Source organism: Jaculus jaculus, chromosome 22 (assembly GCF_020740685.1).
Source record: "Jaculus jaculus isolate mJacJac1 chromosome 22, mJacJac1.mat.Y.cur, whole genome shotgun sequence".
In the NCBI taxonomy this organism is placed as follows: Eukaryota; Metazoa; Chordata; class Mammalia; order Rodentia; family Dipodidae; genus Jaculus; species Jaculus jaculus.
Window position 1 is genome coordinate 2,253,756 of NC_059123.1, and position 12,817 is coordinate 2,266,572.

General features: G+C 46.2%; 1 protein-coding gene across 1 annotated transcript in view; it reads right to left on the minus strand.

The window, feature by feature from the left end:
• Nucleotides 1-1,036, minus strand: part of Ccdc91 (coiled-coil domain containing 91) — a 179,268-nt gene extending 178,232 nt beyond the window's left edge. The window contains exon 1 of the mRNA XM_045139554.1: nt 933-1,036. The gene's annotated coding sequence lies outside the window, so the exon portion shown is untranslated. The remainder of the gene's footprint in view (nt 1-932) is intronic.
• Between the last annotated feature and the right edge of the window lie 11,781 nt (nt 1,037-12,817).

Consider the following 12,817-nt stretch of genomic DNA (forward strand, 5'->3'; position numbering starts at 1 on the left):
ACGCAAACTGCTTCTAGAAGACCTCAGGCAGGGAGACGGTGGAGGAAGGGAAGGAGTCAGGGGCCTCGGGGTCACCAGCAGCTGAGCCAAGCCTTCCCCGTGCAGGAACGCGGGCTCCACCCTGGGCTTTCATGGAAGCGTGAGGAGCAGCGACAACCGCAGCCAGCGCCGCAAGGGCTTCAGCGTGCAGCGCGCAGCGGGCGCGGGATGGGGATGCGCAAAAGCTTCTCTGCACACGGTGGGGACGGAGCTCAAACGACGCGACAGGTTCGGGTCTCCCGCGTGAACGTGACACACGGCACTGTGGCGGCCGCATCCACACGTGGCTCAAAGTCGCCCCAAAGGAGAACGCGGTCCCAGCGCGGTTTTCCCACATGCATGCATCCGTGCACCCATGCACCGGTGCATCCGAGCATCCGTCCACCCGTGCACCCATGCACTAGTGCATCCGAGCATCCGTGCACCCATGCACCGGTGCATCCGAGCATCCGTCCATCCGTGCACCCATGCACCGGTGCATCCGTGCATTCATGCATCCGTGCACCCATGTACCCATGCACCAGCGCATCCGTGCAACCATGCACTAGTGCGTCCATGCACCCGTCCGCCCACCCACCCGCGCGTCCCTGCATCCACCCGGAGCGGAGCAACCGGGGGCCGCGGGCCTCCCGCCCTCCAGGCGCCGGCCGGAAACCTGCAGCGCTCACAACATCCGTTCCGCAGGAGCTCGCGTCACGGGAACTTGCGTGCGGGCTTCCCACGAGTGGCGACCGCGGACCTGCGGGCGAGGCTGGCAGCGGGGTCACGCACCGCCCGACCCCCCCCACACACACACACACACAAGCCCCGTCACCCCCAGGCTGCGGGGCCCCGGAGCCGCCGAACGTCCCACCCTCGCCCTGAGGAGACCCGGAAGGCGAGCGCGCGTTTACCTGTTCCCGCCGCAGCCTCGCTTCCGGCGCGCCGGCCGGGACACACGGACCAGCACGGACGCCTGGACACGGCCCCGGACACCCCCACCGCCCTACACCCCCACACACACACCCCGAGGGCGATGGCTAGTGGGGGGCCCCCCCAGGAACCCAAATACACGCGGCCCACGCAGCACCCGGCGCCCGAGACCTCTGCACCGGAAGTTGATTCCGGCCAAGGCCGGCGCGAGCCTGCGCGCTGGGCTCGGGTCGGAGTCGCCTGTCACGTGACCCCGGCCGGGCCCGGGCCCAGGTCCTCGGGGGTCCTGGGACCCTGACTTACACTGCCCTGACCGTCCCCGCTGACCACCGCCTGTGGGCCACGCCGCCTCTGAGTCCAGGAGTGGGCGCTCTGCCCTCCCTGGCTGCCCCATGCACCCTTGAAGCCAGCCACCAGGTTATCTGGGACGCGGTGTGCATGGTAGGCCGTAAAAACCACACCTGCACGTGGTGGTGACTTCAGGCACTGCGGGACACCGCCAGAGACGTCCTGCGTGTGCTTGTGACTCCTCCTGAGACCTGCTGTGCACAGCTAAAGACGTCCTGCGTGTGCTTGTGACTCCTCCTGAGACCTGCTGTGCACAGCTAAAGACGTCCTGCGTGCGCTTGTGACTCCTCCTGAGACCTGCTGTGCACAGCTAAAGACGTCCTGCGTGTGCTTGTGACTCCTCCTGAGACCTGTGCACAGCTAAAGACGTCCTGCGTGCGCTTGTGACTCCTCCTGAGACCTGCTGTGCACAGCTAAAGACGTCCTGCGTGTGATTGTGACTCCTCCTGAGACCTGCTGTGCACAGCTAAAGACGTCCTGCGTGTGATTGTGACTCCTCCTGAGACCTGCTGTGCACAGCTAAAGACGTCCTGCGTGCGCTTGTGACTCCTCCTGAGACCTGCTGTGCACAGCTAAAGACGTCCTGCGTGCGCTTGTGACTCCTCCTGAGACCGGCTGTGCACAGCTAAAGACGTCCTGCGTGCGCTTGTGACTCCTCCTGAGACCTGCTGTGCACAGCTAAAGACGTCCTGCGTGCGCTTGTGACTCCTCCTGAGACCTGCTGTGCACAGCTAAAGACGTCCTGCGTGCGCTTGTGACTCCTGAGACCTGCTGTGCACAGCTAAAGACGTCCTGCGTGTGCTTGTGACTCCTCCTGAGACCTGCTGTGCACAGCTAAAGACGTCCTGTGTGTGGTTATGACTCCTGAGACCTGCTGTACACAGCTAAAGACGTCCTGCGTGTGCTTGTGACTCCTCCTGAGACCTGCTGTGCACAGCTAAAGACGTCCTGCGTGTGCTTGTGACTCCTGAGACCTGCTGTGCACAGCTAAAGACGTCCTGCGTGTGATTGTGACTCCTCCTGAGACCTGCTGTGCACAGCTAAAGACGTCCTGTGTGTGATTATGACTCCTGAGACCTGCTGTGCACATCTAAAGACGTCCTGCGTGTGCTTGTGACTCCTCCTGAGACCTGCTGTGCACAGCTAAAGACGTCCTGCGTGCGCTTGTGACTCCTCCTGAGACCTGCTGTATGCACCTACAGATGTCCTGATTCTTGGATGATCGTAAAGGAAATCGGTTGACCTTGACTCTCACCACCTTATCATTCTCAAGAACTTACTGTCTATCAGTTCTATAGCTTAACATTCCTCCTGAGTGACAAAACTTTCTGTGCTGTGCCTCATCCATGAAAAAAAAAAAAAAAGCTTAACCACCCACCATCTCAGAAATGCCTTCTCATGGCTTGAGTCAAGGTGACCTTGACTTCCACTGCCCTGACCAGAACTACCTGTTGATTATGCCTTCTGTATCCTCTATGACAGCTCTGCTGTCGCGGCTACTCTGTGCATAATTGAAACCAGCCACCAAATCAGAATGACATTCCCATCAAAACTGGAACCAGCTGCAGAAAGAGCCGCCTATCTCTTCACCACTCACAGAGTGACAGTTAAAACAAGAACAGAGCAAGGTGCCAGACTTGCAGGAAGTGCTCAAGGAATGTTTGACTAGACATCGTCCCCTTGCTGGGCATGTGTCTGATCTTTAAATACCAGGATGTGCCTAAGCTGAGCCCAGGACAAGACCACTACTGGCTTCAAAGATCTCTGCCCCTGAACTTCTGTTCTTCTCCACTGCATATCACAGGAGGTCACCCATGACATCTGTGGCACAGTTGGTTTTCAAATGCCAAGTCACCTTTTCTGTTTCAAACCTTCAGTCAAGTAGCACAATTTTTAAAAACGTTTTTGTCAAAAAGAATGATTATGTGGCTTTGTTTGTTTAGTTTGTTTTGTTTTGTTTTTCCTTTTCCAACTGCCCATGGATCTTATGCGGCATTAACAGTTAACAGATAACCCGTTTGTTAAAGGCTTTTCCTCTTTTGCATGGAGTAGGCACAGCAGGGATTTGGAGAAGATTCATTTAACTTTTTTTTATTGAGTGTATACTGTTTACTCACACTCAAGATGTTTGATTTCAAGGATTCACTGTACAGTTCCCTAGGTACTTTGAGCATAAATCTCAGACCTACTTATATTCACTGCATAAGGGGCATTCCTGAGCATATGGGGGATTATTTGGATTTTTTTCTCTTCTTTCCATTGAGCAAACTTCACTCAAAATATCTCTATTTGAAGTGGGAAATATCAGCAAGATCCTGACAAATCTCCACTAAGAACCAGCCATTAAATAACAAGCCATTTCAATACCGAATAGATAACCTCTTCTACACCCCCTTCCCATCCCATCCCTTCTTGCAGAGGAAAGATGCATTTCTGTTCTAGGAATTGGATGCCTTCCTCCACGTGTTTTCCTGTGTGGAGCACTAAGTCAAGGACCACTTTCCCTTTGTGTGACTAGCAAGCTACCTCTCATTCCTCAGGTGCACCCAGTACTCGTATTCAGGGGGAAAGTGAGGCATTCAACACGCATGTCTTAACCTGAGCACAAAATGTGTATCATTTTGGTCTGTCGCAGCCCTGCTTCTCCTTGAAACTCCAGATTAGTGTCTGGAAGTCTCCACGGAAGCATTGGGGTGCTCACTGTGCCCACTGCAAAACCAGGCATTAAGTGGATTTGCATTTATTGTGCATTTTCCGTGTGCCTGAACTGGCTAACTAGATCAAGTAGGTGTGTAAATATATTCACTTTGAAGGTGAGGGTGCAGATTTAGGCAGGGGAACTTGACATACAGACCAGCAATATTTCATGCCAGATGTTCCGGTGGAAGGGCTCCATGGTTACTCATTGCAGGCTACCTCTTTGGCTTTCCTATCAAGTCTTTGTCTGTGTATCCAAAGCCTAAGTCATCTATTAAATCCCTTCCCCACAGCAATTTATGTCTTGTGTCTTTTAAGCTTGCAATTCAGTGATTTTAAGTATATTCTATGTATTAGAGTTCTCTTCCATTAACAGCCACCACTGTAATCAATTTTAGAACATTTCCATAACCTCCAAAGGAAACCCAGTATCCTTCAGCAGTCACCTTTGACTCCTCTTATTTCTCCACACCTCACTGCAACCCTAGGTAACCATTAATCCACTTTCGGTTTCTCATACCTGCTTACCTGGACAATTTATATACATGGAATTGTGCAATATGTGGTGTTTTGTGACTGGTTTCTCTCACTTAGTATCCTGTTTTCCAAATTATTATATGAATAAATGATACTTATATGAGTTTTGTGTAAACATCTGTTTTCCTTTCTCTTGGATATGTACTAGACTCTGAATGGAATTGCTCAATTGCATGTGAACTCTAGATTTAACCTCTTGAAGACCCACTGGACTCTTCCGAAGTGTTTGTGCCATTTTACATTCCCACCAGCAGTGTGTGAGGCCTCTATTCTCTCCACTGTACTTTTTTCTCATCTACAACATATCCTTCTATTACTTTTCAGAGTACTTTCTAAAAGCTACCTAGTACTGCCCTCAACCTTGGTTGGATTTGTATATGCAGACACATGTCTCCTCATAGATGAGTGCCTTTTGAGATGAGAAGCAAGAGGATCCATGGGGAGGAAAAGACAATCAAATCAGAAATTACAGTGATTGCACTGAAATCAAACATACTCTTAAGTCATGGAGGAAGAGTGCCTCTCCCAAAATGCACTAACAAGGAGGTCTTTTCCCATGATGGCAAGCTCAAGACAAGTCCTGAAGAACCAATAGGAATTATTACAGCTAAGGTGAGACAAAATGGTGCTCTACACCTAAGGACTCAGACCTCTGGATGTGTTACATAGCCTGAAGCTATAGAGTAAATCTCTTTCATACATACATACTGTGGAAGACAAGATGGTAGTGGGGGGAAGGGTCATGAGGGCAGGTGTCAATGCAAAACACCTCACATTCCACAAGGAATAAGAGATAGTTGATCTCAGCCAGATGTGAGGGAGTCACTTCCTTGGAACACAAATTCAGGTTGCTGTAAATGACATATGCCACCATAGACATGTTTCTGTAAACGTTTTATTGTCTCAGGACAAAAGAAAGTTCATTAATCAATACATTTACCAAGTATATTGGTGACAACATCATGCATGCTTTCAGAGGCTTACGTCCATGGCCAGAAGGCCTTACTGTTTTGTTTGTTTTTTTCATTTTTTTCCACTGTAGAAAAGCAGAACGTGGCATAACGTATGTGGTAGCTTCTAGGAGGTGATGAAGAAAACAGGAAAGAACCAGGGATCCCAGTATTTCCTTCAAGTGCAGTTTTCTTGTGGCCTAACTTCCGCCCACCAGTTAGGCTCCATCACCCACAATAGCACCAAGCCATTAACACATGGGCATTTGGGGAATATTCCAGATCCATAGCATACTGGATGCTCTAAACCTGCTTTCACTGACAAGACCGCATTGTTCACAATATGTAGATTGGGGGAATGGTTCAAAAGAAATCCGTGACCTGCCTTTCAAACTAGTAATCTTAGCAGGCTGCAGATGGAAAACTTTAATCAGGTGGTTCTGTTTAACTAAAGAGAGAATCATGTTGAGTATACAGCTCAGTGGAGACACCATGCTCATCATTAAGACAAAAAATATATGTTGGGCGCCTTTCCCACTCCCAAGCCGAGTTCATCTATGAAATATATGCAGATATCATAAACATCATAAAATCATGCTGAGAACAGAGCTCAGTGGAGACAGCGTGCTCATCATTAAGACAGGAATATATTATAGGTGCCTTTCCTGCTCCCAAGCTGAGTTCATCTATGAAATATTCCCATGCAGGTATCATAAATATCATAAAATCATGTTGAGAACACAGCTCAGTGGAGACACCATGCTGATCATGAAGACAGGAATATATTATAGGTGCCTTTCCTGCTCCCAAGCTGAGTTCATCTATGAAATATCCCCATGCAGATGTCATAAATTGAGCTCTCAGGGTGAGCCCTTAGATGCATCTACTAGGAAACAGAACTTCTAGGCTCAAGAGCTAGGGCTAGACTTATCTTTGACCACGGAAGTATGGCATAAAGTATGTGGAAGCTGCTGGGTAGTAAAGAGGAAAGAACCAGGGTTCCCAATATTTCCTTAAAGGATGGGTTTCCCAGTAATTAGATAACAGTTCTGTTATTTCTATATTAACTATGGAAATAACAAGAGGAAAATAATTCTTAAGTCCAATAGTTAACAAATATTTATTCTTTGATCAAGCCTGACTGATGATTGCCTGGAACTACTAAATCCTAGGAACATCCTCAAACATCTATACTCCCCTAATAGAAAATGAACAAAGTGATGTGACCTCCTGAAAAAAAGTACAAGGCATAATTTCATCCACAGAGTCATTAGTAGAATTTAACTTCCACAAACTGTTGCTTTAACCTACAATCTCTGAACCCTAATTTAAAAAAAAAAAAAAACCTTGGTTATAGATAGAAACCACATATGTCCATTCAACCTTCAGGCTCTTCACTACATCCCCTAAAAAATAAACAAGTAATTCACATCTGTGGGGTTGACTTTTCTAGAAGTCAATGTCGGAGAACTGGAGATATCACTCAATGATGGGGTGCTTGCCTAGCAAGCATGAGTCCCTAGGTTCAGTCCCCAGTTCTGGAAAAACAAAATCAATGCTAGAGTACTTTTCAAAATACATGCTAATTTTAATACCTAAATTGTTTACATAGTTCCAAATGGTTGGTAAAATGTCCATTTTCATGATATGTGTTGGGAAAACAAAAAAGAACTGTTTTTTTTCTTTTTTGTCCTAATTGTTCAGTTGTGTTGTTTCTGTAAGAGTCGCGCCTGCACTTCAGCAGAGGTCGAAAGCAGCTCTGGGCACTGGGCCATACAAGCCCTGCAACGAAGATAAATTGAGTTTGAACTCAACTTTGTCAAAATGCTTGGTGTACCACAAAATTAGCACATCATGAGAAAACTCTGAAATTTGAAAAATGGATTTTGGTAGAGTATGGGGGGAACCTCAAGCTGCATTCCCCTGAGAGTCTGGTCACTCTGCTAAGTTAGTCAGGGAAAGAAAAGGCGTGTGTGGGAACAGTAGAGGGCCCTTCTGTTTGTGTATCTTATTCTTTAGGTTCTGGGCTCTAAATCATTCTAACTATAAAAGGTAATTGCGCCTTTATGTCAAACTCCAACCTAGCCTAGAGAAAGAAATCAACATCTGGAAGAAAACTCATCCTATTGTAGACAACTCTGTCTGCATATGTACCATAGGATCAGTTCAAAAATACTTGATTTAAAATTTGCAGGTAAATACATGAGCGTTGGGGCCACGGACCTGGCTCAGTTATTAAAGTGCCTGCTTCACGAGGATGAGGACCTGAGTTTGAAGCCATGTAAAAGTGCCAGGTGTGATGGTGATGGTGATGGTGGTGAGTACTTGCAATCCCAGTGCCAGGGATATAGAGGTAAGAGTCATGGGACTCCTGGCCAGCCTGTCTAACCCACTTGGTGAGTTCTAGGACAATGAAATACCTTGTCTCCCACTTCCCCCCTCAAAAAAAAAAAAAAAAAGACTTCCAGGTAAAAGGGCAAGATACCATGCTTGAATGACTAGAGAAACAGAGTTTCCAGAGAAGCATCTGCCCAGCCAAACTACTGGTGCCAACTGGAAGGCAGGAGAAGCAATAACTACATCTCAGGAAGAAGGCTATCTCAACCTCAGCCAGGACACTCTCTCTCTCTCTCTCTCTCTCTCTCAATCTAGCATAGACCATAGACTGTCCTGGGATCAGAGTGGAACCACCTCCCAGTCCACCTCAGCATCATCTGACTACAGGATCCTCCCAGGGACAACCCCACAGTTTCCCTAAGGCAATGAAGAACCAACTTTCAAGTGCCCAGAGAAGTTGAAAACATCACCACCACCCAGAGCACCAGCCCCAGGCTGCTGCTACAAAGACGATCTTCAGCAAAATTCCAAAGCCCAGATGACAGCTGATTCCCTCCCTATGAGTGGGCCCTGGCACAGGTCTGCAATCCCTGTATCTGATTCCTGACCAAAGCTCTCCAGGTCACAGAGGCACTCAGCACCTCACGCTGACACCAGGTAAGCAAGGATTACTCACGTGGCTCTTCCACTGAGAGGCGCCAGCCCTTCTGCGACAGTGAGCACCAGGTCTGATGAGGAAGCCACTTGGAGACCCACCAAACCCCCTTAACATCTTCTTCTTCTCCAGTTCTCAAATCATGGCTTCCTTTCATGGTATGGTCAACATGCTCCTGCTAGCAAGGAAATGAAAGGCAACTTCTGGTTTTTAAGAGCATGCCACACATCTTACTTCAACTCACACTCACAGCTCACAATGACCTGAACATCGCCAGAGCCAAGCCTAGCTATAAGGGAAGCTGGAGAATGTCCTCTTTGGAGAGAGCAGCTTTGTGGCCAGCTAAACATCAAGGATTCCATTTCAAGGAGGAAAGGGATGATACTTCCTGGGAAATTCTATCAGTCCCCTTTCATATCCAGTTCCATAAAAATATCATCCTCCCTCCTCTACTCCATTGCTTCTAAACTACACTCTGACTTAGGTTAATAATTTATTATGCACATGTACATATATTTTGCATATGCATAATGTATTGATTTATGTAGTATATACTGACATTCATATATGCGTTATTTTATTTTGATGCCCATGTTACTGTGCCCTGTTAGGTTTTGGATACTGTAATCTGAGTGGGATAGAAAAGAATGCAGTCACTAAACCAATGTCCACATGCAACGTACCTTACTCCATGTGAGTTCACTCTATTGAAATGGACTACACCTACCACAGTAGCTGTCATTAAGGCTGCTACTGGTATGGCTTGAGGTCGTTTCTCTGTCCTCTAAGATTCATCTCATCTCCACAGGAGCCTGACCAGTGAATCAAATGGGAGTGGGGAGAATGACATCACTGACACCGCCACCCAGGTCCAGGGCCAGTAAGCTTTCTGGAAAGGGACAGTTTAGCTAATATTTTAAGTATCACAGACCACGTGGTCTCCGTGGCAATCCACGGACATGATGTAAAACAATGTTGAACAGAACTCCTTTTTAACTGCCCTTCAATCACCCCACTCCAACCAGGGGAGCTCCACAATGGTTTCTGATCTCTTGGCTGCAATGCAGAGATGCCCAGACTATGTTTTCAGTATTTGGGGCACACTGCCTAATTAAGTGACCTTCATTCCCGGGGGGGGGGGGGGGTGGTGATCAGTAGGATGTATGTCTGCAGTAGTAGCCCTGCGCCCATCCTTGCAGAGACCTGAGTACCTCAATGAACTGATGAAGGGATCCAAATCTGAAACCGGGCTGCAGCCCATGAGGTGGCTACAGGATCACGATGCTTGCTGTGACTACAGCGGTCTCCCTCCAGTTGACTGTGCTTGATTCCGCCATCAAGCGTGTGCTGGGTAGATCTGTCCTTGCTGTCACTTCTTGTGGCCCTGAGATCATCACTTGGTATTAACCATTTCCATAACCTTGCCAATTTGGCTGACATTCAGACTTTCAGGTTTAATTATTTCTCCATAAATAAAAGCATGTGCATCTGGCAGTGAAGTCGCTACCTGTCTTCTGGTTTCGGGGCCCCGCCATCCCCTTTGCCTCCCTCTGTCCTCTGTGGCTGATGGGAAACACCACCACTGCCCTGCCCAGGGCGGCTGGTGCCCCTCCTCAGACCGCCCTCTGCCATGCTGAGCCATCCTCTGGCCTTCTTGTGGGATGAATTCTTCCCACACTCCTGCATCCATCCAGCATACACATTTTCCCTAACATTTTATCCGAGCCCTCTACTATGCAACACTAGCAAAACTCCGTGTCTTATTATTGTCTTGCTATCCTAGCAAGACAGTCTTGAAATCCAGTTACTCTGAATTTATAATGCCTGATTTCTTCAGCTTGGGAAATGACAACCAAAGAGGGTCTCTGGCCTCCCAAGTGGCTTCTATATCTTTCTGGGGAAAAAAAGAAAAGAAAAAAGAACTTCTTAGCATACCTATTAACTGCACATAATAATAGGTATTACTATTACATTTTCTTTTTGTTAATTGGCACTTTTCCTACTAATTATATTGGCTTTAGAACAACCATACCATCTTCTTTCAAGATCCAATTAATATGTCTATTTATTTTGTCTTTTATTTATTTATTTATTTTTTTTTTTTTTTTTTGAGGCAGAGTCTCAATCTAGCCTGCTCTGACCTGGAATTTACTCTGTAGACCTGGTGATTCTCCTACCTCAACCTATCAGAGTTCTGGAGTTATTATGAGCCACCATGCTCAGCTCTTGTGGCAACATTTCCATGCATGTACAATCACATATAATACAAGTATAATATTTTCATGCATGTATGATATTCACCCCATTGCCTTCCCTTATCCTTCCACTTCCAATGGTCCTTTTCCCCGTATCATCCCCTTTTTACCAAGCGCTGTTTAATTTGTGTTTGCTCAATCTTGTTTGCTCATCATCTTTCTGTCAACTTCAATGTGCTTAACCATAGCTTTACAATCTCATTCTTTTTACTGGCACTATATTCTCCATACATTCAAGAGTCTGATTCATTTGGTCAGTCCACCAAACTTGAAAATATTAACTACTAGACCACTGTATAATACCAGAAAGATTGAGTCTAAAGGTATATTACATATGGTAATATTTAAGGGCTTAAAATAATTGTTCAGTAAGGGATATAACTAGAAATTGAGAATTTTGTAATTTGAGGAAACGTGAATGCTAGTTTATTTAAACTTCTCTCAGTTAAGAATCAGTTTATTCACATTTAAGTAAGAAATTCGCAAAAAAAAAAAAATACAGCACAAAGCCTATACTAGAAGTCTTTCTTATTTGAAAGTAAATAAATTAACAGTAATTAAAAGCCAATTTACAGAGTTTGGAGTATATGGTCTCAAAAGCTTAAAGAATGAGTCAAGAAAGGCTCTAGTATAATTTAATATAATTTAGGTGTAATTTAAATTCTCAACTACATAATAAAAATACAAAGAAAATTACCTTTCTCTTGTAGAAAATTCCACAGGATAAATCAATTGCTTGGGTTTTGACATGTCAGATTGTTGATATGGGGATTTTTAAATACTTTTATTCATTTATTTGAAAGCAGAGATAGAGGGAAAAAGAGGCAAAAAGAATGGGTACTCCAGGGCCTCCAGCCACTGCAAATGAACTCCAGATGCATGTGCCACTTTGTGCGTCCAGCTTTTCATGAGTACTGGGGAATCAAACTCAGGTCATTAGCTTTGGTAGGCAAGCTTCTTACTTTAACCACTAAGCGATCTCTCCAAGCCAATATGGGAATTTTTAATCACAGATTTACACCCCACTAAACAAGGAGGTGCTTATTGTGTATTTCTGTGGATATGCACTTACTCCAGCAAGAAAACTGCCTCTGGTCCACGTATCTGGTGATTGGCATGCTCTTGCAAAATGTAGCTATCTGGAGTTGGGAATAGGATAAGAAAATGACACACATGTGCTTGTACAGAGATAGAAAATAGAGCTAATCTCTTACAACAACCCACTAAGTGCTGGATCGGTGGCATTCCTCCTAGGACGTGATGTTGAAGCACTCCCATGTTTACTCTGAAATTTTTCATTGTTGATCCAACCATGGATGGTATTCAGTCAGGAGTCAGTGAGCACATGAGCAGTTGACACCAAGCAATAAGACAGCTGTCATCTGCTCCATAGCTAGTTGTATTTGTGATCTGTCCAACCAAAGAGTACTTCTTTGCTTAATATATACATACGTGTGTGTGTGTGTGTGTGTGTGTGTGTGTGTGTGTGTGTGTGTGTATTTTCTTTTTTTGCTGGGAGTGGTGGCGCACACCTTTAATCCCAGCATTTGGGAGGCAGAGGTAGGAGGATCGCTGTGAGTTTGAGGCCCCCCTGAGACTACATAGTGAATTCCAGGACAGCCTGAGGCTAAAGTGAGACCCTACCTAGAAAAAAATCTAAAAGAAAAAAAATCAATTTTTTTGCCTCTCTCTCTGTGTAGGTCTGTGAGATGCAGTGTACATATGTGTCCACAGGCTTCCCCATGGAGATTCCAAGCAGGGGCCAGAGCGGAAGTTCAGGCATCCTGCTCCATCTTTCTTCCATCCATCTGTTACTGACCCTGAAACTTGTTTTCTATTTGTTTGTTTGTTTGTTTGTTTGTTCATGAGCTCTGCTGACTCAGGGCCCTCGGCTCCTCTGTGGAACAGGGGCTACAGATAGGTGTGGCTCTACCCAGCTGTTTTAGTGGGTCCTGGGGATCGAACTCAAGCGTCTCTCTGGCTTCCTCAGTTCCTCATGCTTACATAGGAAGCACCTAACCACTGAGCCATCTCTCCAGTCCTTCAAAGAGTACATCTAATGTTATTGGGTTGTTATTTAGTCTTTA